Source organism: Pinus tabuliformis, chromosome 2_2, assembly GCF_031772625.1.
Source record: "Pinus tabuliformis cultivar Carrire ecotype Pingquan chromosome 2_2, CPIR1, whole genome shotgun sequence".
NCBI classification, from domain to species: Eukaryota; Viridiplantae; Streptophyta; class Pinopsida; order Pinales; family Pinaceae; genus Pinus; species Pinus tabuliformis.
The window spans coordinates 1,037,802,813-1,037,827,741 of record NC_142300.1 but is presented as its reverse complement, the minus strand read 5'-3'; positions in this window follow the sequence as shown (position 1 = coordinate 1,037,827,741).

Here is a 24,929-nt window from a genome sequence, read left to right as displayed (position 1 = left end):
AAACCCAGGAAGCTTCCAAAATGACACTTGCCTCAGGGAATTCGACTGGTGATGAGTAAGAGGTTCCAAATCTCCAAGTGGAAGCAAGAACCTCCAAGTGGAATCAAGAACTGACAAAGGGAGAGGACACTAGTCAGATCTCAAGCTGACTCATCCTCTCTCCAAACATCTATATATGGATCTCTCCTCCATGAGATCTGGGGGCTGGAATTTTGTTATTGCAAAGAATTGATGTTGGTTTGAGATTGGAATCATTGGGTGCTTAATGCTTTGAAGGGGGTGAAGATAGGAATTCCATTTGCTGGGAAGGAGATGCTGGATTGGAGCCCTCTGGGTTGTATCTCTTCCTGAACCTTGTTATTCATCAATAAAGCTATCTTGGTTTCTCCTATATGCTGATGTATTCTTGATGTATGATTGCATTAGTATGTTTAGTTCATTTCTAATCCTGAACTAGTTATGAATGTGAATATCTGTTTTTGTGTAGTGTTCTTCTGTTGTCGCAAGTAGCTGTTCTCTTGTGATCTTGCAGGAATTTGAAGCTGTGCTAGCGAGAAAGAAAGTAGCTGTTCTCTTGTGATCCGTTGAAGCTGGGCGAGCAAGAAGGCAAGTAGCTGTGAACACCCAAAGAGAAGAGAGACCGGATCGAGGGACAAATGGAAGACACCGATAAGTCTATTGATCTCTCTTCTTTCACATTTCATAAAGGAAGAAATTAGAATAGATGTCTCTGTTTGTTGCTAAGGCACTGTCACACCTTAGGTGGATAGGATCGTCCTGCATAGGCATTTTTCCCCACAACAAATTGGCGACTCCGCTGGGGAAGATTTGTTTAGTCATTTTATTTGTGTTTCCATCATTGTTTGTTTCATAGACTTGACAGCAACAATCGAACTGTATCTGCTTTTCCTGGATGCAAAGTAGACAGTTGCTGCTTTGATCCAATCATTGGACTTGTCTATGATCTGAAAAATGGATCCACAAATGATTTGATGATCCTTTGTGATAGATATTAGTACCCTTCAAAGCATCCCTTTGATTGTACCTTGCTTGTTGCTTTTATTTGGCCTAAAACAGTGAATTAATTAGCAATCTGTGACCCAAAACCTATGGGAAACGAGAGTTTCTCCTTCAGCGCAGACCCAGTGAAGGGATTCTGCATTTCAACGCAGGTCCCGTGAAGGCTACCTGCGCTGAATGTCAAAACCCCTGTGTTGAGCTTGCGCTGAACCAGTTTGCCCTTGTGTAGCTGGGGTTCTCTGCTCTGTTTTGCCTTGTTTTGATCTCTGATTTTTGCAGCCTGTAACCAGCATAGGTACCAGTCTGATAACTCCTTTTCTCTGCTTAGATTCTGCCTCCTTTTGTACAAAAAGACTCTGAGTGTTTTTATGTGTTTGTGGCGTCATTTGCAGTCTTCCTTTGCATGAGTGAAATAGTCATCCTGTAGCCCTTGATTCAGATATGTTGATTGTGATCTTAGAAGAGAGTTCATTGGCTGTTTGCAGATTGATTATACATTTAATTTTGCTTATTAGTTTGAGTTTGTCTCTTTTAAGTGTCAAAACAAGTATTCATTTAGAAAATCGTTAAGTAGTGTAATCTCTTCTACCCTCTCTTATTTCGAAAAAGTAAACTTGTTTGTATTGGTCATTTAAAAGCAAATTCAAAGTTGTGCAAAAAGCTTTCTTTGTAGGCATCAATACTAAGAAAGCGGAAAACAAACACCTGAATTGTGCATTTGCATTTGATAGTTTGCATGTTGGATTTAGGAAAAGTGCATTAGAGTGTGCTGATTGCTCTTTGAGAAAAGATGGTGTCTTTCTTTTCCCTTAGTAGCTAGGATTTTCAAAGTTGAAAAGATATAAAGCTTGCTTATCATCTTTAGACTTCATTTAGGAATTTGTATCATACATCTCGTGGTGAACCTTGAAAGACAAACTTTAAAAAGATCAACCTAAAATAAATTGAATGAACTTAACAACGCTTTGCAACATAACGCACAACATAGAGGTCTAGGCTAGAGACGTGTTCCGGCGTCGTTAAGCCTGGTGACTGTCGATCTCGTGGATGGTGGGTGATTCCTCCTGAGGGACGATAGCGCCAGTACGGATTTTTCTCCCACGTACTGTCGCGTATATATTGGGAGACCCCTATAGGCATAAAACCTTTATCCTTAGGAAGCCGTGTCGGCCGCCCTACTAATCGCAATGCACTGAACACAACATTCTGGAAGATCGACCACCCGTACCCTAAAAAGTATTCTGCGGTTTTGCGAAAATTTTGGCACACCCTCTGCCTAGAACTCCAGAGCAGTTCCTTTTGGCCTTTTTCAGACTCTATAACAGAAAAAGTCCATCCGAGCATTTGTCACTTCGGGCTCATTAAAACATCGAAGGAGACTAGAGTCATCTTTAGCTTTTTCTCGACTCTTTAAAACTGAAAAAGCAAGTTGTGTCTAAGCATTGTTAAAAACTTATTTTAAACGGAACAATCACCCTTATTCCTGCGTTGATCTTTAGGTTGAAAAAATGGAGCACACCAACCAAGGAATTCCCCTTGGTGGAAATCCTAGTCCCTTCTCCTCTTGGGGAGATGTTGGTGCGCCTCATATGGCCACATTGTCGCTTCCAGCACTGACAATTGGCCTGCCAGTCTGGCTCTTTTCAACCAATGTCGTTCAAACCACCACTATTCCTGAACAGTCGAGTCAACAGTTAGATCAGACCAGAGTTGCCAACCAGCCTTCTACTTCATCTAACTCTTCCTCTCCTCCTTCCTCTTCGCTTGACGGAACTGGTAAAACAAAAAAACAAGTTCCTAAGGAGAAGAAGGAAAAGAAGAAGAAAGAGAAGAAGAAGAAGGAGCCAAAGGCGACTGGGGGCAAACAAGTGTCGTCTGACAAAAATCCACACACAGCACTGACCAGGCCTAAATCGCCATGTGTCATATGCAAGGGAGACCACTTCCACAGAGATTGTCCCTGTATCCCTTGGATACTAAGGGCCTGGTCTCCCCGTTTGCACAATTCGGTAGCATCAACCTCTGATAGCCATGTTGACTGCTCACCGTCAACTAGTGAAAGTGAAGCCACAGGATAGAGAGGGAAAGCTAGATTTCCCTGCAAACTATGTGAAGGCGAACACGCCATCCACCGTTGTCCCTTCTTAGACGAGGCTAAACGAGTTTTGGAAGATCGCCCAATATTACGAGCGCAACTTCCTCCTGGATATCAAAAACTCCTGCCAAGTCCTTCACTAGTTGAGAACTCGGCTGGCCCGCCCAGGTGGTCAGCCGAAGCACCTATCATTGAAGATGAACTGTCTGGATCCATGCCTGACGAAAGTCAAAAGGTTGAGGCGGCAGTTGACCCGGTTTTGCCTTCAGAGGCTCCATCTTCGAATGATACCATCACAGAGGAGAATAAAGACGACACCGTCCAAATTCTCTTCATCAACACTGACTCTGATGAACAAGGGGGCAATGCCCCCATTCCTTTATCGCAGGAAGGAAGTTCGTCAGAGCGATATCCGGCCGTTTATTCGGTCCCACCACCAAGCAACCTGGTTGTGTCCTTTGACTGGAACCAACTAGGCAGACCCCGGTTGCCAGCAAGCATACCATTCAGAATTATCGTTCAAATATACATAATGGTAATGGCTGGCACTATCATTGATGAGGGGGCATCTGTGAGTATCCTTTCCTCTATTGCTTGGAAAGCGCTTGGTTCGCCAACGCTTTTGCCTGAAATGAGAAATCTATCAGGTTTTGATAAAGGAACCAGTCGACCTTTAGGGATCCTCCCCAATGTGCCCATAACATTGAAAGGGAAGACTGTTCAAATGAATGTGATGGTCGTTCAAGGTCCCTTGGATTATAACCTACTCCTTGGACGAGACTATATATATTGCATGGGAGCTATAGTCTCCTCACTCTTTAGAGTAATGTGTTTTCCGCATGAAGGAAGAATGGTCAAGCTCGTGGACCAACTTTCGTTTCCCAGATCACGCATCGCAAATAGTCATGTACCATCCCTAAATGGTCTATTCACGCAAGAAGTGTCTCAACCCATGGTCCGTCCTCCTGATGAGCGCGAGTAATCCGGGAGGATACGACTGGAACCCAGGGGGCATGCGTCCTGGCCTGCTTCGGCAGAGAAACTTTGGGTATAGAGTAGGTTTCCGCGGGAGAATATGACTAGTCTGTACCCCGTCCGTAGAGGAAGAGGGTTATTCTAGAATAAGATTCTTTTGTCAAAGTTATGTAAGTTGGCGGGACCCGTCACTCACCTTTGTCTATTTCAGTAGACATTGCCGAAGAAGAGTTTTGTTTGAAAGATTAACGAGACAGTTTTTGGGTAACCTGAAAGAGGTAAGCCTCTCTCGTTAAAACAAATGTTTTGACGAAAAAGAAGTAGAGGTAACCTTGAAATCGTACTTTATACCTGGGGGCATGCAAACCTTTTGGAGTGCAAGCAAAGAGCGGTTATTTATCTGTTTTTTGGATTAGTCGTTTCCTAACTTGCATGAAGAAAGGATGCGGGGCATAGCTTTGTGAGATGAAGCTCCATAAAAAATAGAATCTCAATGAGACACTCTTATCATATGACTGGGTTATCGAGCAGTTTTACACAAAGTTCATGCTCGTTAAAAAAAAAACGCAAGATCCGAGAAGTTTTAACGCGGACTTCATGCTCGTTAAAAAATAAACATAAGCAATGATCAAGTGTTTCCACCAGCGTTTAAGCTCATTTTAAAATAAAAAATGAACCTACCCGGTAAATAACCACTGTGAATGTAATCTTATCAGCCATTAAAGCCTTGGTCGTGTTGGCCCGTCACCTCCACTTTTCATTTGGCCGATCGTTCACCTCCATATGATTGTTTACCCATTTTGAGGAACAGCTGCGAAGAGTGATTTCACCTAGCCATCCTTGTGACACTGCCGTGATTGGAAAATTCCAACCTGTACCTGGAATCAGCTGCTAACCCTGTTTATCACTCATTCCTCAAAAGACGAGTCTTCTTTAAGCTCTTTTCATCTAACTCGTAAAATATGAAAAGTTTGCCGAGTTTTGGCCTTCCAGCTCCTTAAAGCGACCGGAAGAGCTATCCCTCCTCTAGATTTTAATATTTTTGGACCTGAGGGATTATTGCACAAAAAGATCGAGCGTTTGTTTTATTCGGCTCGTTAAAACTATCGAAAACTCATCCCTTCTGTATTGTTTTATACTTTTTCGGACTTAAGGGATTAGATGACGAAAAAGGACTTTTGGAGTTAACTTTATGTACCTTTTCAGACTCTCTAAAAATGAAAAGGACCGAGTTATCCTTGTCGTTAGACTCGTTAAAATCATTAATAGCGACAAACTTGTCTTTAGACGAGAATGAGTTTCACTATCGCTAGGCTCGTTAAAACATAGCGATGGGCTTGCCCGAAGGGCAGGTTATAGAACAAGCATATGTTATCCTCCTCAAGCTTGACAAAAATAAAGAGGTACTGGTCAGCAATGACTGGGGAAAAATTGGGAGAAACTAAAGAAAACTTTGATGGTAGCAAGTCGCTCTTGAACATGACACTTTTCCTCCGTACCACAATCGGGTTGGGTTGTTTCATTCACCGGTCAAATCCATGGTCTCGCCATACCATCCATATTTGGGGTAATGCTAGCAATCCATCACATCAGTGTCGCCATATGTTCAAGAGAAGTCGTTCAGAAAAGTCAACCGTGTCCCATCCACTGTCATACATTATCTTTCATCCTTTCATGACCGCCACCCTGAATCATATGTCACAGATCGTTTTCACCTCCATTAAAATCATTAGCTCCATTCCGTGTCACTGATGTGGGATTAATTAAGGCCCTCCTGTGACGGATCGCTTCTTATCGACATCAGCTCATTATCCAAGAAGTTGATCTAGGAACAACCCGTTCAGTACTTTGAAGCTTGCATGCCACAATGGCAAGTTTCTCACTTCTGGCGACAGGTATACATCAATGACCTTCGACCGAAAGATTTTGCGTGGTGTTCGACGCCAAGTCCTTTATTCACACCACGTGAATTGTACTGCAGTACCTTGAGGGTCATTATCATTAGCGGTGATTCCTCTCGCGCTTGTTACCGGTTTACATCATTGACCGGTAATCAAGCGATGTCTTTCCATGTTCGACTTCAGAACAATTCTCACATGGATCGACTTGGACTTAGAGTGAAGATCGAACGAGTTTGAAGACCCCGGATCTAGTTTCATCCATCCGGGCTGCGATATATATATTCAGGAAAGATAAATACATTGACATGTACATCATTGCAGCAGATGATCATCCTACTCAAAGGATGATAATTTCATCAAAATTATCAGTCTACCATCAGACGATTGTTTGTTCTATGTACAGAAAAATGAATTTATAAAGCTGAGCATGGGAATGCCCGCCTCAGCTAGATCATGAAAGCAGTATGAAAAATAATGTATTGTATTGTATCTTATTACAGGTCTCCTCTCAGCATTGGATGAACTTCGGATCCCCCTGATAAAGCATTTCGCCCGATAAACAGCCTCATACTTTAGGGGGCAACTGTTATAGACATTTTTGTGCCTTACAGCATTGAGCATGAAATGTCCATAATCTAAGGGATCCAAAGTCCCTAAACATGTTGTTCCTACCCCTAGAGGAACAAGGCTAACAAAACACAGCAATTCACAGAAGTTCTCCACCAGAAACTGCTCAAAAAACAAGTCAATTCAGGATCATTTCGGTGGCTACACTAGCTGTTTGCGCTGAATGTCAAAGCCAACACTAGCTACCTGCATTGAATGTCAACTGGAACACTGGCTACCTGCGCTGAACGAGAGTGGACATGTGGCAGGCTCATTTCTCAAGGTGTCAAAACCCAGGAAGCTTCCAAAATGACACTTGCCTCAGGGAATTCGACTGGTGATGAGTAAGAGGTTCCAAATCTCCAAGTGGAAGAAAGAACCTCCAAGTGGAATTAAGAACTGACAGAGGGAGAGGACACTAGTCAGATCTCAAGCTGACTCATCCTCTCTCCAAACATCTATATATGGATCTCTCCTCCATGAGATCTGGGGGCTGGAATTTTGTTATTGCAAAGAATTGTTGTTGGTTTGAGATTGGAATCATTGGGTGCTTAATGCTTTGAAGGGGGTGAAGATAGGAATTCCATTTGCTGGGAAGGAGATGCTGGATTGGAGCCCTCTGGGTTGTATCTCTTCCTGAACCTTGTTATTCATCAATAAAGCTATCTTGGTTTCTCCTATATGCTGATGTATTCTTGATGTATGATTGCATTAGTATGTTTAGTTCATTTCTAATCCTGAACTAGTTATGAATGTGAATATCTGTTTTTGTGTAGTGTTCTTCTGTTGTCGCAAGTAGCTGTTATCTTGTGATCTTGCAGGAATTTGAAGCTGGGCTAGCGAGAAAGCAAGTAGCTATTCTCTTGTGATCCGTTGAAGCTGGGCGAGAAAGAAGGCAAGTAGCTGTGAACACCCAAAGAGAAGAGAGACCGGATCGAGGGACAAACGGAAGACACCGGTAAGTCTATTGATCTCTCTTCTTTCACATTTCATAAAGGAATAAATTAGAATAGCTATCTCTGTTTGTTGCTAAGGCACTATCACACCTTAGGTGGATAGGATCATCCTGCATAGGCATTTTTCCCCACAACACAGTGTGTCGCCAAGTGTTGTAGAGGCTACAACCACCCTCCAAAATTTTTCCTTAGCTTCATTTTGGAGCCTCCCTACCAACCTTTCATAGAAGCATGTCTTGGTTCATCAATTACACAAAATTTAGTGATTTCCTTGCAGAATGACAGCTTCTCCATCAAGGCTTGTTGCATTCCCATCACAAGCTGTTCCTCTGGACTTGGTCCAGCTGTAGGCTGAGTAGCTCCCTCAAGAAATTGCACAATTCTGGAGGGAAACTAGCCTTCCCTCCATAAATTGCGCATTTCTATCTGGTAGCCTACTGGGCTCTAGAATTACACAATTCTTCCAATCATGATTCATCCAGAAAATTGTGCAATTCTTCCCAGCATGGCTGCTCAGCCCAAAATTTGCGTAATCCTGGGCAGTAGTCAGCTGCTCTGCCCAGAAATTGCGTAGATCTTCTAGGAAGCCAACCCAACTCCCTTCTAGAAATGCGCATTTTCTCTCAGCAGTTGAGCAGACTATTGCATGTGCAACTAAGTTGATTAGTTGCCTCCGGGACCGAGAAAAATTGATTTGCATGCATGGGTTACTTCTCCCAAGACATCATGCAGAGGCAGCCCTTGATTCAAGGATCCACTTTTAGCAGATGGAGGCTTCATGCAAGAATCATTTCAGAAACCTCCCACCAAGTGTTTCTCTTCATAGATTTGTGGCATGCGCGTCACATCTTTGATTTTATCAAAACCCATGAACCAGATAGTGCAAAGCTCATTCCTCACATTGACCTTGCAGCTCTAACATCAAACATTGTATCTAGGAGTCGTCGGCACATTCATGTCAACTGTTTTGGGGTAAGCCAGCTTTTCATGTCTTGTGTTGCATTTCTGGCACATTCTGTCTTTCACTTCGTATGAATGTTGTTTGCTTGATTTCAATGAGCGCTACTGTCATTTTGATACATACTAGCTTGTACTATAACTGTTTCATTTTTTGTTAACATCTCACTTTTGTCACATGCATGAAACTGGTTTTCACGAACGGTCACCGATTCTTTGACTCACCTCACCCACAACTGAGCAGCCTTGGCCCAAACTTTGCCTCACCATGATAGCATTACAAAATCTTGAGAGGGAAGGCTCTGTCTTCATCTCAGGAAATGTGCATTTTTTCCTAGTGACTATCCTCTAGTCTTGCATTGTGCAATTCTAGGGGATAGTGACTGCTGGCCCAGAAAATTGCACAATGCAATCACTAAACCTACAATCATTGCCAACTAAGATTGTGCATTGCGCAATTCCAGCAGTTAGTAGCTAGGCTAGACTGTGCATTACACAGTTCCAACAGTCAGTTAACCTCCTAACATCCTAGATTGTGCCTTGCACAGTCTTGGTAGTCAGTCTCCTAACCTCCTGGTAGAAATTGCGCAACCTTCATGATGAGTCACACATGTATGTTGCAAGTAAGTTCTCAAGTTCATTTTGGTTTTCGACTGAAAAATTGCTTGCCATGAGTGTTTCGATGTCTCTAGGTATCACAGGTGTTCATCTACCTCTTAGTAGTATAGGTACAATGGTTTCCAGGGGTGCAGAGTCGAAGACACCATTCAGAGCAAACTTGTGGATGCAGTCGATCATGTGTCTATGGGCTTGCCTACCCACGAAGACATCAAGTTGTTCATAGACAAGGACATCAAGATATGATGGAAGCAGCATCACAACACATAGCACCATGAACAGTAGTTGAATGTAGCATATTGGTTGCAACCAACACAAGAGGAAGGTTGTTGATAACACAAAGGTGGAACAAAGTTGCAAGCTCAAGCAGATCAACTTGTGAAGAAAACAACTTTGGAGACTTAGGCTATCATGTGACGATGTGACATGAAGATCAAGCAAAGGTAGATAACGAGACAGAGAAGGAGTTGCATGTGCTCAAGCAGCAACTCAAGGAAGAACATGAGCTGAATAGACAAGAGAATGAGTTGCAGCAGGAACAGGTACAATAGGGGGCGCAACATGCAATCACGGATGAAAATGTGCCTGTACAAGTTTAAGATCCATCCCAAAAGTTGGCATGGAGTAGACATGGTGAGCATTGTTGTTGATCACATGCAAGGGAATTTAGTAGCATGCATGTCATTGTGTGCACACATGTGATCTAACCCATTTGGCACACTCACCAAGGCAAAGAAAAGAGGCAAGTCCAACTAGAGTTGAACATGTAGTTAATAGTTGATGCGCATGACCACCAACACACATTGGAAGATCATCACGGACACCATGAATCAGTGTGTTTCCAATTCGGCCACACCCAAGAAGACCATGCACATGTTAGCAAACAAGTTGGATGGAGGAGCCACACCAGTGCACCCAGATGCAATGGAGGCAAGAGTTTGCTTTAGCATGATCTCACCATGGAGCGCATGCACACCATCACATACGACCAAGCTTGGCATCAACTCACCACCTTCACCATCACAAGCATGTCAAAGAGTTGGCCTCACCACAACAGATCGAGTGTCAGTGATGTCTTGCGTGGCTTTCTCAAGTCGTTTTGTCTCACATGGACACATGTGCATTGTAATGTAACGTCTTGTCAAGTGCAAGTTCAAGTGTCGATAGTTGGATGTAACAGTCATAGAGTAGATGAAGAGTCATGAGGGTAGATGAAATGTGACAAAGGGGAATGTCAAGGGTCATGCCACCCTTTTCTATAAATAAAACTTCATAACTCATTGTAAAGGCTTTTGGTAAGCCAAGCTTTCAATAAGACTATCTTGGATAGAGCTTGGACAGTATTGTAACGAGCCTTGGCTTCTCCACTATGCAGAGCTATTATATCTCTTTGGAGGAGCAGGTGGTTGTGGCTGTGATGTTCTGCTGTCAGAACTAGTGGTTAGACATGGATGTATTGTATGAATGGAACTTACACTTATTAATATAACAGAGCCATCATGTTTCATGCATATGTTGTATTGTATTCTATGCTATCTAGTTTACTCTAAATGATATATGTCTTTGTTTGCTTACGCATGCATGTATGGATTGTTCTGTGTATGTATGTTTGAATCTTTTTGAAACGTGTTGTTGGTTTAACCATCACTTTGGATTTCTATCTAACTTGCCTTCCATGTTGTGATGCATCTTTACTCGTGTTTTCCCTTCTTAACTCCGTGCTATCATAGGTTTCCAAGGGGGGCACTCATCTCAACCCCCGTGTGTTTAAACCTCTCATACACCTTCCTTGGCTTGCTAAAGTTGTCACACCCTTGCTACCAATAGAGACATCTTACTTGCCTCTATGTGAAATCGCAGTCAAGGCATTACCGTATGACCCACTGCTGGATCCCCTACATGAAACGGTCTGAGATCTAATTGGGACTTCTTACTAGGGAGATCCCCTTACATGTGGGTGGGTCCAACACTGTCAACGGAACCTCAAAATATAAATCAAGCAAGAAAACATGAATATTGGGTTAAGGAAATGAATGAAGAACTTGATCAAATAGAAAAGAACAATACATGGGAAGTAGTACGAAGACCTCAAGATAAAAATGTTATTGGGACAAAATGGGTATTCAAAAACAAACTAAATTAAAATGGAGAGGTGATCTGAAAATGGGGCACTTAGGCTTCTTGTCTAACTTACAAGCACCTCTTCCACTTCCGAAGCTTATATATTCCCAAGTCTTTATGATTAACCAATTGCGGAATTGTTAAGTGCTTGAAAATAAGGTGTATGCTTATCGTTGTTTTAAATTGTTTATGTGCTGTAAATTGATATGCTTAAAATGATATAAAACATATAAAAGTGAAACAATGCAGCAAATGGGCATCACACACAAGACAACAAGTTTAATATGGATTTCACCCAAAACTCCTGGGCTACATCTCCTTGAGCTCTAGTCAACTCAACTAGGCTCTCTGGGATTATGGTCTAAGTTCTTTTACAAGCTCCATGCTCAACTCCACTGGTTTACACAGAACACAATGGGTTCAGAACACCATCTTATCCCCTAGGTCTAAAGCTCTCAACTTTCTAGCTCTAGGCTTTGGCTCTAGCTCTGGCTCTGGCGCTTGGCTCTAGCTCTGGCTCTCAGCTCTAGCTTTGGCTCTTCCACTCTGGCTTCTTTGGCTCTGGCTTTGGCTTTCTGCAACTTTTAGCTCTTTGGCTTTTCACTTGACCTCCAAGTGACTCCAAAGACTCCGTCAGCTGCTCTATGCATTAGCTTTTTGCTCTCTCTCTTCTACCTACTCTCAATTGAGCTCTCTGCCTCCTTTGAGGTACTTTTCTGGCTTTTTGACTACCCCAGTCATTTCTCTGCATATCATCATCTCTCTGTGCCTCTGTAGCTTCCTTGCTCCTTATTAGTTCGACTGGCCATCTAGCTCTGTGGCTTCAAAATGCATCATTTCCTGTAAAAATGCTTGCTTGTAGTGCGGCATGGGGATCTGGAGTGGTTAAAGAGGTTTCGAAGTGTTCTCTTAGGCAAAAACTCGAAAATGGAGAAAATTTCAATACACAGAGATTTCTGGAAAATACACTATCGGACGTGAAATCCGGACGTGAAACTCCATTCAATCACCCCTAAAATCCTTATCAAGTTCGCCATTAGGTGTCATATCGCATCGCATAAGCATTTTGGGTAAAATCCCAAATACACGAGAAATACATGAAAAACCTGACAAAATCCTTTTTATCGGACTTCAAATTATATCGAAATCGGCTTAATATCGTATTGGGTCCACCTTGGGTTGCTTTCACAAGCTCCACCATCAATCTGCGGGATCTCCGATCCAACGGTCGATATCCAATTTCGGGCGGCTTAGGAGTCAGGAGGTTACCCGCCTGAAAAGGCGGTTTTCCCCTCTCCTCTGCGAGCCACGTGTTGACCAGTGTGTTGGCTCGGGCGGAGCCAGCTCAATACCACTTACTGCCTAATGCCTGCCCAAAATCCCGGCTTATCAAAACTCAAATAACATGGCACCATGTTTATAATTCCCTTTTGGGTCCACTCTATTTCTTTGGGCGATTTCCTTTGTATTTCTGTTTTTACACCAAAATGTGCTTATAAACAACAAATTCCCTTTTACCGGAACTCAAAACTTATCGAACTGCGCCTATAGAGTCCATCATGTCCAGCGTTATCGCCCCTTTTACATCGCTGTGAGGTGATGTTGCGATGTGATATATCACAATTGCAAGTCGCGTTGGCCCGGGGGTCTGTCCTTTGCCTCATGGCATCACTGACGCCGATCCGCCAATATCGGTGATCGCAATATCACATCGTCCCGAGGTCCTTGCCTTAGGTTATATGCAAAAGCCTGCCTCCGACTCGATATGTCGGGGATTGGTAATCGGGGTTTTCTTCACTTTCCGCTTAAGTCCGCCTTTTGGACCCCCTCCGATGCGATTTCCCTTTATAATGGTTTTTTTGCCCATTTTAGGAGATTTTGCCTCTTTTTCCAAAGAACAAAGGGCATATTCTTTCTATGATAACGTCTGCATCCTAAGTCCATTTTTTCCCATTCAAGTTGCAGTAGATTTAGAATGAAAATATCTTTGCCATGGGGCTATTTCCAAGAACTTCCTTGGACTTTCATTTTCCTCTGTGAGGAACACTTAGATTTAGGAGTCTATCCAAAATCCATTTTGGATCACGCCTTCCCACTAAAAGAACTTTTGGTCTCCAAAGACTGATATACTAATCTAAATAGTAAATGAGAGTAACAACACCCTCTTCTTTCAGCCTCCACACACTTGCCTTTGCATAGTGCCTCTGAACCAAAGTCTTTGACCACTTTCCTTCTTGGATGTGTTGGTCCTCCTGGGAAGAACTGCCTTCCTCCTTGCCTTCCTGCAGAACTCTTGCTGAAATGGTCATAGAAGGTAGTTTGAACTTTTCTGCCTTGATCATTGATCCAAGGTGGCTCAAACAAATGTGAAGTACACCTGCTCCACAAAATTCTCATTTGTACCTGTTTGAAAAGTTGTCAACAACAACTGTTAACAACAATAGAAACACAGACAACAACTGGATGGACTAAACTCCTGCTTCACAAAAGAAATAGATTTCACATCTTGTGAACACCTCCATGTCTTACATCTGCATACAAATGATGGACTAAATAACAAGCCCACAAAACATGCCTTTAAAACAAATGACCCTTCAAGTCAAGCATGTAGACAAAGACCATTAGGACTCTTTTTCAAAAGATGAAACACTTCATTATTATCTCCGTCTTGGAGACCAAGTTGACTTATTCCAAGTCAGAATTACATCACATGCATGTCAAAGAAATCAACCCTACAAGTTAATTACACATACATGTTCAAATACAAGGAAATCATCAAAATCCATGTGTTCACGCATCTCATGCTCATGCATGCATTTCATTCTTCAACTTCCACTTAATCATATTGTACATTCGAAGCTGAAATGAAATATAATGTTGCAACAACAAAGTGAGTCTCCTACTCAACTCCTCCATTCACCTTCTTGGTAAAATCCCGCAACTTGCATCTCATCAACAAAGAAATGCAAATAGATGCATCAATAGACATGCAATCTTAATTGGATATGAATTCTAACCATTTCTTACCAATCCCTTTCAAAGGTGCTACCTTTGTCTGCACATCAGCATCAACATGTGAATCATCCAGAGACACATCATTCATGGAATCTTCCTTTCCATTTCTACCATATTCTCTTTCCACCTTCTTCAGCTTTTGTGGAAGCATTGCTGGATTTAGAGTCCAACACTTTTCAGCAAGATATCCTTGCTTATGGCAGTAAGTGCAACACATGTGCATCCTCTTGACAACATGGTTTTCGTTGTCCAATGGACCTTTGGCTTCTTGCTTCTTTCCCTTCAAAAATTTTCTGTATGTGGCCATTTTCTTCCAACATCTAGAAACATGATGGTTATCCAAACCACAAAAGGAACATGCAATTATTTTCCCATATCTATGTGGAAATTTATCATGCTTTGCAAAATCAAAAGGAATATGATTAGAACCAGATTTATACCTTCCTCTTTCACCTTTATTTCGTTCATGAGGAGGTGAAGAAAATGAAGAAGTGGCTTCCTTTGGAACATCATCAATCTCTTTAAGGTTGTAAGAGTTTCCACAACTCTCTGGTTCAAGTGTATGCTTCTGAACACCTGCATCCTGCAAATGATGTTTCACGCTATTGCATTCCTCCTGAATACAATCTTCACACTTCTGAGGTAGAGGACATGAAATGAAGCTCCTTCTTGGGACTGTTTCAATGGCCTTCATGGCAGTTTTGGAGCTCTCTCCATAAGACTGTCCATAGCCAAGACCCAAATACTTAGGCCTATCCTCAACCATGATTGGCTCAACAATTCCTTATGCATGCTTACCCAAGCCTTTTCATTCATAGCCCATCTTGGACATTAGCTTGGAACCTATACCTCTATTATGTTTTTCAAAAGAACCAATATAAGAATTCTTAGAAGAATTTGAAGACAAAATGGAATGGTTTACCTCTTGTTCAAGCTAATACTTGACCAAGGCTTCTTTTGCAACAAAGAGCTATGACTACAACTCATGCATCCTTTTCAGGTTCATATTTGCAATACGAAGTTGCCTCCCCATTTCCTTCAATTTGTCAGAAAGCAACTGCTTCTCTTCCTCCACGGAATTCAACTGCTCTCTAAGTATGTTGCTCTTCCTTCCATCCTCATACATTTCCCTCACCATATCCATCATGGTGAACAAATCTTGCTTCATGTCTTCATCAAAGGATCTTGTGATGAAGGGGGAATTTGAGGACTCACTTGTAGAAGTTATCATTATGTAAATGAACAAAGAACTTCAAACAAGATTAATAAAGAGCTTATTTAGCAACCTTTTGCAACAAACCTCTTGTGCTTCAAGGATTTCCTTGAGGTCCTCTGGGATAAGAAGAATGCCTTGAACCCTTCTTCCTTCTTGTCCTTCCTGGACTGAGCTATCAATAGCTTTCCCTTCACCTCTGCAAACTCAGAGAATAGTCAGTCTGCAACAAGCATATAATCAATCAGAGAATCAATCCTTGACTACCCAAATACCTTTCAGACAAGAAATCTTTGCCCTGTCAATCAAGCATTCTGATATAAGCTTCTTTGAAGGTGGGGTTAATCAATCTCAGGCTCCGATACCAACTGATATGAAAATGGGGCACTTAGGCTTCTTTTCTAACTTAAAAACTCCTCTCCAACTTCCAAAGCTTATATATTCCGAAGTCTTTATGATTAACCAATTGCAGAATTGTTAAGTGCTTGAAAATAAGGTGTATGCTTATGGTTGTTTTAAACTGTTTATGTGTTGTAAATTTATTTTCTTAAACTGATATAAAACATATAGCAGTGAAACAATGCAGCAAATGGGCATCACACATAAGACAACAAGTTTAATATGGAGTTCACCCAAAACTCGTGGGCTACATCTCCTTGAGCTCTAGTCAACTCAACTAGGCTCTCTGGGATTATGGTCTAAGTTATTTTACAAACTCCACGCTCAACTCCACTGGTTTACATAGAACACAATGGGTTTAGAACACCATCTTATCCCTTGGCTCTAAAGCTCTCAGCTTTCTAGCTCTAGGCTCTGGCTCTGGCTCTAGCTGTGGCACTCGGCTCTGGCTCTGGCTCTCAGCTTTTGCTCTGGCTCTTCCGCTCTGGCTTTGGATTTCTGCAACTTTCAGCTCTTTGGCTTTTCACTTGACCTCCAAGTGACTCCAAAGACTCCCTCAGCTACTATGCACATTAGCTTTTCACTCTCTCTCTTATGCCTGCTCTCAATTGAACTCTCTACCTCCTTTGAGGTACTTTTCTGGCTTTTCAGCTACCCCTGCTATTTCTCTAGATATCATCATCTCTCTGCGCCTCTGCGGCTTCCCTGCTCCTTGTCAGTTCGACTGGACATCTAGCTCTGTGGCTTCAAAATGCATCATTTCCTGTAAAAACGCTTGCTTGCAACGTGGCTTGGAGAGGTTATAGAGGTTTCGGGGCCTTCTCTTGGGTAAAAACTTGAAAAGGGAGAAAATTTCATTACACAGAGATTTCTGGAAAATACACTATCGGATGTGAAATCCAGACGTGAAATTCCATTCAGTCACCCCTAAAATCCCTATCAGGTCCACCAGTAGGCGTCATATCGCATCGCATAAGTGTTTTGGGTAAAATCCCAAATACACAGGAAATACATGAAAAACACGACAAAATTCTTTTTATCGGACTTCAAATTAGATCGAAGTCACCCTAATATCATATCGAGTTCACTTTGGGTCACTTTCACAAGCTCCACCGTCTATCTATGGGATCCCTGATCCAACGGTCGATATCGAATTTCGGGCGGCTTAGGAGTAGGGAGGTTACCCGCTCGAAAAGGCGGGTTTCCTCTCTCCTCCGCCAACCATGTGTCAACCAGTGTGTGGGCTGGGGCAGAGCCAGCCCAATACCACTTTTCGCTCAAGGCCAGCCTGAAATCCCGCCTTATTGGAACTCAAATAACATGGCACCATGTTTATAATTCCCTTTCGGGTCCGCTTTATTGCTTCAGGCAATTTCCTTTGTATTTCGGTTTTTACACTGAAACACGCTTATACATAGGAAAGTCCCTTTTACCGAAACTCAAAACTTATCGAACCACGCCTATAGAGTCCATTGGGTCCGGCGTTATCACCCCTTTTACATCATTGCAAGGTGATGTTGCGATGCGATATATCGCAATCGCAAGTCGCGTTGGCCCGGGGGTCCGTCCTTTGCCTCGTGGCATTGCCGACACCGATCCACCTATATCGGCAATGGCAATATCGCATCAACCTGGGGTCCTTGCCTTAGGTTATATGCACAAGCTTGCCTCTGACCTGATATGTCAGGGATCAGCAATCGAGGGTTTCTCCCCTTTCTGCTTAAGTCCACCTTTTGGACCTCATCCGATGCAATTTCCCTTTATAAGGGTTTTTTTGCCCATTTAAGGGGATTTTGCCTCTTTTTCCAAAGAACAAAGGGCATCTTCTTTCTGCGATAATTTCTGTATCCTAAGTTCATTTTTTCCCATTCAAGTTGCAATAGATTCAGAATTAAAAGATCTTTGCCATGGGGCTATTTCCTGGAACTTCCTTGGACTTTCATTTTCCTCTGTGAGGAACACTTAGACTTAGGAGTCTATCCAAAATCCATTTTGGATCAAGAGGTAATTATTAACAAATAAATACTCATATGCAAAGGTTATGCTCAACAAGAAGGAATAGACTTTGAAGAAACATTTGCATCTGTAGCCAGACTTGAAGCCATAAGAATGTTCCTTGCATTTTCAAGCTTTCATAACTTTAAAGTATATCAAATGGATATTAAATCTTCATTTCTAAATGAATATCTAGAAGAAGAAGTTTATATTGAACAACCTAAAGAGTTCATTCTAGAAAATAACAAAAATATTGTCTACAAACTTAAGAAGGCTCTATATGGGCTAAAACAAGCCCCACGTGCATGGTATTACCGTCTTGACAGATATCTTCAACAACAAGGCTTCACCATGGGGTCTGCAAATAGAAATCTATATATCAAGATGGATAAAGATAAAATTTTGATAGTTGTCATTTATGTTGCTGACATCATATTTGGAAGAAATGAAGAAACTATGAGTGAAGGATTTTCTTTAGTTATGTAGCAAGAATATTAAATGTCCTTACTCTGTGAACTAATATACTTTCTTGGTCTTCAAGTTCTGAAAACAAAGAATGGTATCTTTCTCTCACAAACCATGTATCTAAAGAAGATTTTGAATAAATATGGAATGGAGGACTGCAAGCCTATATGCACACCTATGGTAACATGGTGTAATCTTAGTTCACATGATGATTCTCCTTCACTAAACCAACCACAATACAAATATATGATCAAGAGATTACTCTACCTTATAGGAACAAGACCAGATATTATGCGTGTAGTTGGGATTGTTGGGCAATTTCAAGAAAATCCTAATGAAAGTCATGTTGGCATTATGATACAGGTGTTGTCCTTGATGGTAACTCACATAGATGATAGTTCATAGTGCAATAGGTTAACAACAAAGGATTACAGATCAAACTCCAGAAATGGTTTAAGAAGTATACACTGGTTCATTTTGTCCAAGTAGCGTATACACACGGGTTAACAGAACAAAAGGATCGTATACATATACACGCACTTTCACAGAAGGAAAAGAGTGTATGGGATGGAAAATCAAGGTTTTGGTCCAAGGTATTGGTCTATGGTATTTGGTCCAAGGTATTAGTCCGAGGTATTTGGTTCGAGTTATTGGTCCTAAGTGGTTTTGGTCTGAGGTATTGAGAAAGGCGTAAAAATATATAAGGAGGAGAAGATCATTAGGGCATGGGGTGTAAGTGAATGGGTTTCTAAGGAATACTTCTATCTGAAGTATATGTTATGTTACAGGGGCTATGATTATGAGATGATCTGAAATATTTTGTGCACCTTGGATACAATGTTAGATCAGGATCATAAGAACTGAAATGACTTATCATTGCATGATCTGATGTTTATTGGGCTAGATCTGAATACTAATGCATGTTTTATTCTGTAAATGTTATGATCTAGGTATGAATGAAGTCTAGAATAGTTGTGAAGTTTCAAGTTAGTATTTTCAGATCTATACGCTAGTTAGCTTTGTTAAAAGCACGTATACATGCTGGTTCAACACATCAAAGTAGCGTATACATATTTATGGAATATGATGTTTGAAGCTGTAGTCGGTTCTAGTTGTTGTTGCAGAGTTCTAGGCTATGCTCTGTGTTATGGGGACTATATTCTGGTGACAATGTTCTAAATGTTCAGATTGATTGATTGTGATTTGCTTCAGTGATGATGGGTTTTCAGTGATTGGTTGTATTGCAGTGGTGATTGATTATGAGCTTCAATGTTGCTAATGGGTCCAGTATGAAAATTGGATGAAATGTGGCCTTCAAATTGTGGTGTTGTATTCCAGGAGTATCTAGTTTGAAAATTTATGAAACATGATCCCTAGAGGAAGAGAGAAGGTCGTAGCCTTCTGTAGGCCGGCGCGTACATACAGGTAAACATATCAGCCAATACAAGAGCTAGGGGGTTGGAGCTCCCTTGTAGTAGTAGCTGGAAAATGAGTGAAGATTGGAGCCTTCTATAGGCTGGCGCTTACGTACTAGTAAATGGATCGGCTAGTACAATATCTACGAGGTTGTAGTTCCCTTCCAGTAGAAGCTGGAGAATGAGAGAAGGTTGTAGCCTTCTGCAAGTGGGTGCCTGTGTACTCGTATGAGCCTGCACCAGCACAAGATTGCAAACAGGTTTTTCTTATATTAAAAGAAGACAACAGCAGGTGGTTTTTGTCCCGCATTGGGTTTCCACCTTAAATCTTGGTGTTCATTAGTGTTGCTTATGTGTGATTGTTTATTTTGTTATTAATGCACATGGTTATTGTTTATATGGTTAATGAAGTATCGATGCACTGATTAACGATCAACATATGATGAATTAACTGAATCATAAGTTTGCTGGATATACGTTGGTTTCTTTAAAGATAGTTGCGTATACACGGGAGTTACCATCATTGAAGCAAGGTATATAAATCTGAGTATGAAATGAAAAATTTATTGATTTGATAATATTGATTCACCCCCTGTCTTAGTATTATTTCCAACAATTGGTATTAGAGCAGGTCCTTCAAAAGAAGATTTATTGCTTGAAGGGAGATATTTCAAAATGAACAATTAGGAAGGCATGGGATCTATCAGACCACCAATCTTCAATGGGGACAACTTGGTATATTGGAAAACATGAACTAGAGCATATATTAAGTCACTTGGAGCTGATGTTTGGGAAATTGTGGAGAAAGGATATCAATATCAAGCAGCCGTCCCCACGGATCCAACAGAAAGGAAAAAATATGAAATCAATGCCAAAGTTGTCAACACCTTATTAGGAAGTCTATCAAAATCAAAATTCATTAAAGTCTTGTAGCTCAACATAGGCAAGGAAATATGGGACAGAATCATTCATAGCTATGAAGCTAACTCCCAGCCAGATGCAGAAGTAGAATGGTTCAAGACCATCACATAGAAAGATCATCAGTTTCCAGGGACTTTAAGGGATATTGTTTTTCTTGCAATATGTTTGGTCACAAAGCTATTGATTACGATAGAAGGAATATGAAACATGTAAGATGATATTTGTGTAACAATTTTGGACATAAATAAAAGGAATGTAGGACAAAATTTCGGCCACCATACCAAAAGGAAGAAATGTCATCACAATCCAAGGTATTGAAGAAGAAGGAATAGTTGTCAAAAAGATGTGGCATAGCCCAGTTTACAGACATAACAGACCCATGGGAAGATGAAAGTGTAAAACTTCAGTATTCCAATTCTCATATGCATTTATTATGAAGAGAAGTCACGTATATATGTGAGTTAGAAGCTGCACAGTCGTGTATATGGTGTTTTGAAGAAAAAGTAGTGGGATAGACTCAGGAAAAGGGGTCTGATATGGTTCAATCAATTATCAATTATCTATTCTGTTCTGATTGATGATGGTTACAGTCTGTTAATGATATGTGGAAGTTTTTTTGGCCCTCATAAGCTATTAATAAGTTGATGAATAACCAGTTGATGATGATGCCTTGATGATTCTTACTAACAAATGCAATGATAAGATCTGATAGTAAACATTTGGCACAAGTTTAGGGGGAGCATATGTTTCTAATAATGCATTGTTGGCATTATATTAGAAGACATTGGTACACGATGATAATTATATTTCTCGATCCACATAGTTGTTTGATTTAGGTGACTCTTTTGATGATGGACATATACAGGCTGTTGATCTTGATGCTACTGAAAGATGTTGATGCTGCAGATCATATTTGGTGTATGATAGTTTCTTGGTCTTTATCATGGTCTTGTTTATATTTTTGGTCGTTTTTATAAATTTCATGTATATCATTTGATGTAAAGTCATTAAACACCTAATTTGTAACCCCACTATGCATGGGAAGGATGATGTAATAATTGCTATTTCAGTCATGTATAAACATTTGGTATATCCCCACTTGGTTGGGTGGATGAGTCAATTTTTTTGTATCCCCACTTGGTTGGGTGATTGATGTATGTATAAGTCATTGGTCTTAGAGAAGTCATACTCACTTAGTTGATTTATAGAGTCATGTTATTCTTTTGAAAAATATCTTTGTAAACTCTGCATGTACTTAGGGGGAGCATGGACAACATAATGTATATCAAAAGGGGAGAGTATCTTGGTCCACCCTTTGCCCTTGATGTCAAAGGGGGAGAGTATCTTGGTGTTGTGGTGACATCAAGTCCAAAGGGGGAGATTGTTGGCATTATGATACAGGAGTAGTCATTGATGGCAACTCACATAGATGATAGTTCACAGTGCAACATGTTAACAACAAAGGATTACAAATCAGACTCCAGAAACAGTTTAAGAACTATACGCTAGTTCATTTCGTCCAAGTAGTATATACATGTGGGTTAATAGAACAAAAGGAGAGTATACGTATGCATGCACTTTCACAGAAGGAAAAACGTGTATGGGATGCAAAATCAAGGTTTTGGGCCAAGGTATTGGTCCGAGGTATTTGGTCTGAGGTATTGGTCCGATTTATTGGTCCTAGGTGGTTTTGGTACAAGGTATTACTATATAAGGAGGAGAAGATCATTAGGCCACAGGTGCAAGTAAATGGGTTTTTAAGGAATACTTATATCTCAATTATATGATATGTAGCAGGGGTTATGATTATGAGATGATCTGAAATATTTTGTGCACCTTGGATGCAATGTTAGATCAGGATCATAAGAACTGAAATGAATTATCATTGCATGATTTTATGTTTATTGGAATAGAGCTGAATACTAATGCATGTTTTATTCTGTAAATGTTATGATCTGGGTATAACTAAAGTCTGGAATAGTTGTGAAGTTTTAAGTTAGTATATGAAGATCTATACGCTGGTTCGCTTTGTTAAAAGCGCGTGTACACACTGGTTCAACACATCAAAGTAGCATATACATTATGAAATATGATGTTTGAAGTTGCAGTTGGTTCTAGTTGTTGTTGTAGAGTTCTGGGTTCTACTCTGTGTTTTGGTGACTGTGTTCTAGTGACAGTGTTCTGAATGTTCAGATTGATTGATTGTGATTTTCTTAAGTGATGATGGGTTTTCAGTGATTGGTTGTATTGCAGTGGTGATTGATTCTGAGATTCAATGTTGCTGATGGGTCCAATATGAAAATTGGATGAAAAGTGGCCTTCAAATTGTGGTGTTGTATTCTAGGAGTATCCAGTCTAAAAATTTATCAAATGTGATCCTTGGAGGAAGAGAGAAGGTCATAGCCTTCGGTAGGCCGACGCCTACATACTGATAAAAATATTAGCCAGTACGAGAGCCAGGTGGTTGGATCTCCCTTGGAGTAGTAGCTGGAAAACGGGTGAAGGTTGGAGCCTTCTATAGGCTGGCGCCTGCATACTAGTAAACGGATTAGCTAGTACAAGAGCTAGGGGGTTGTGGCTCCCTTCTAGTCGAAGCTGGAGAATGAGATAAGGTTGTATCCTTTTGCAGGTGGGGTCCTGCATACTGGTATGAGTCTCCACATGTATTAGATTGGAAACAGTTTTTTCCTACATTAAAAGAAGACAACAACAGGTGCTTTTTGTCTCGCATTGGGTTTCCACCTTAAAACTTGGTGTTCATGTGTGTTGCTTATGTGTGATGGTTTATTATGTTATTACTACACATGGTTATTGTTTATATGGTTAATGAAGTACTGATGCACTGATTAAAAATCAACATTTGATGAATAAATGGAATCATAAGTTTGTTGGATATACATTGGTTGCTTTAAAGACAATTGTGTATACACGTGAGTTACCTTCCTTGAAGTAGTGTATATAAATCTGAGTATGAAATGAAAAGGTTATTGATTTTACAATACTGATTCACCCCCCCCCCCCTCTCAGTATTATTTCCAACAATTGGCATCGGACCAGGTCCTTTAGAAGAAGCTTGATCACTTGAAGGGATATCTTTCAAAAGAAACAGTCACGAAGGCATGGGATCTATCAGACCACCAATCTTCAATGGGAACAACTTGGTATATTGGAAAAAAAGAACTGGAGCATATCTTTAGTCACTTGGAGTTGATGTTTGGGCAATTGTGGAGAAAGGATATCAATATCCAGCAGCAATTCCCACAGATCTAGCAGAAAGGAAAACATATGAAATCAATGCCAAAGCTGTCATCGCCTTATTGGGAAGTCTATCAAAATCAGAATTCGTCAAAGTCATGCAGATTGGCATAGCCAAGGAAATATGGGATAGAATCATTTAGAGCTACGAAGCTGACTCCCAGCTAGATTCAGAAGTAGAATTGTTCAAGACCGTCATAGAGAAAGATCATCGGTTTCCAGCTACTTTAAGGGATCTTGTTTTGCTTGCAATATGTTTGGTCATAAACTTATTGAGTGCGATAGAAGGAATATGAAACATGTAAGATTCTATGCGCGTAACAAGTTGGGACATAAAGCAAAGGAATGCTGGAGAAAATTTTGGCCACCATACCAAAAGGAGCAAACATCATCACAATCCAAGATATTGAAGAAAAAGGAATTATTGTAAGAAAGATGTGGCAAAGATCAATTTACAGACATAACAGACCGAGGGGGAACTGAAAGTGTAAAAATTCAGTATTCCAATTCTCATACGCAGTTATTATGAAGAGAAGTTGTGTATATACGCAAGTTAGAAGATGCACAATTGCGTATATGGTGTTTTGAAGAAAAAGCAGTGGGACAGACTCAGGAAAAGGGGTCTGATATGGTTCAGTCAATTATCAATTATCTATTATGTTCTGATTGATGATGGTTATAGTCTATTGATGATATGTGGAAGTGTTTTTGACACGCTGTTAATAAGTTGATGAATAACTGGTTGATGATGATGCCTTAATGATTCTTATTAACAAATGCAATGATCATATCTTATAGTAAAAGGTTGGCACATGTTCATGGGAAGCATATGTTTCTAATAATGCATTGTTGGCATTACATTAGAAGACCTTGGTACATGACGATAATTACATTGCTTGATCCACATAGTTGTTTAATTCAGGTGACTCTTTTGATGATGGACATAGACAGGCTGTTGATCTTGATGTTGTTGACATATGATGATGGTGCAGATCATATATG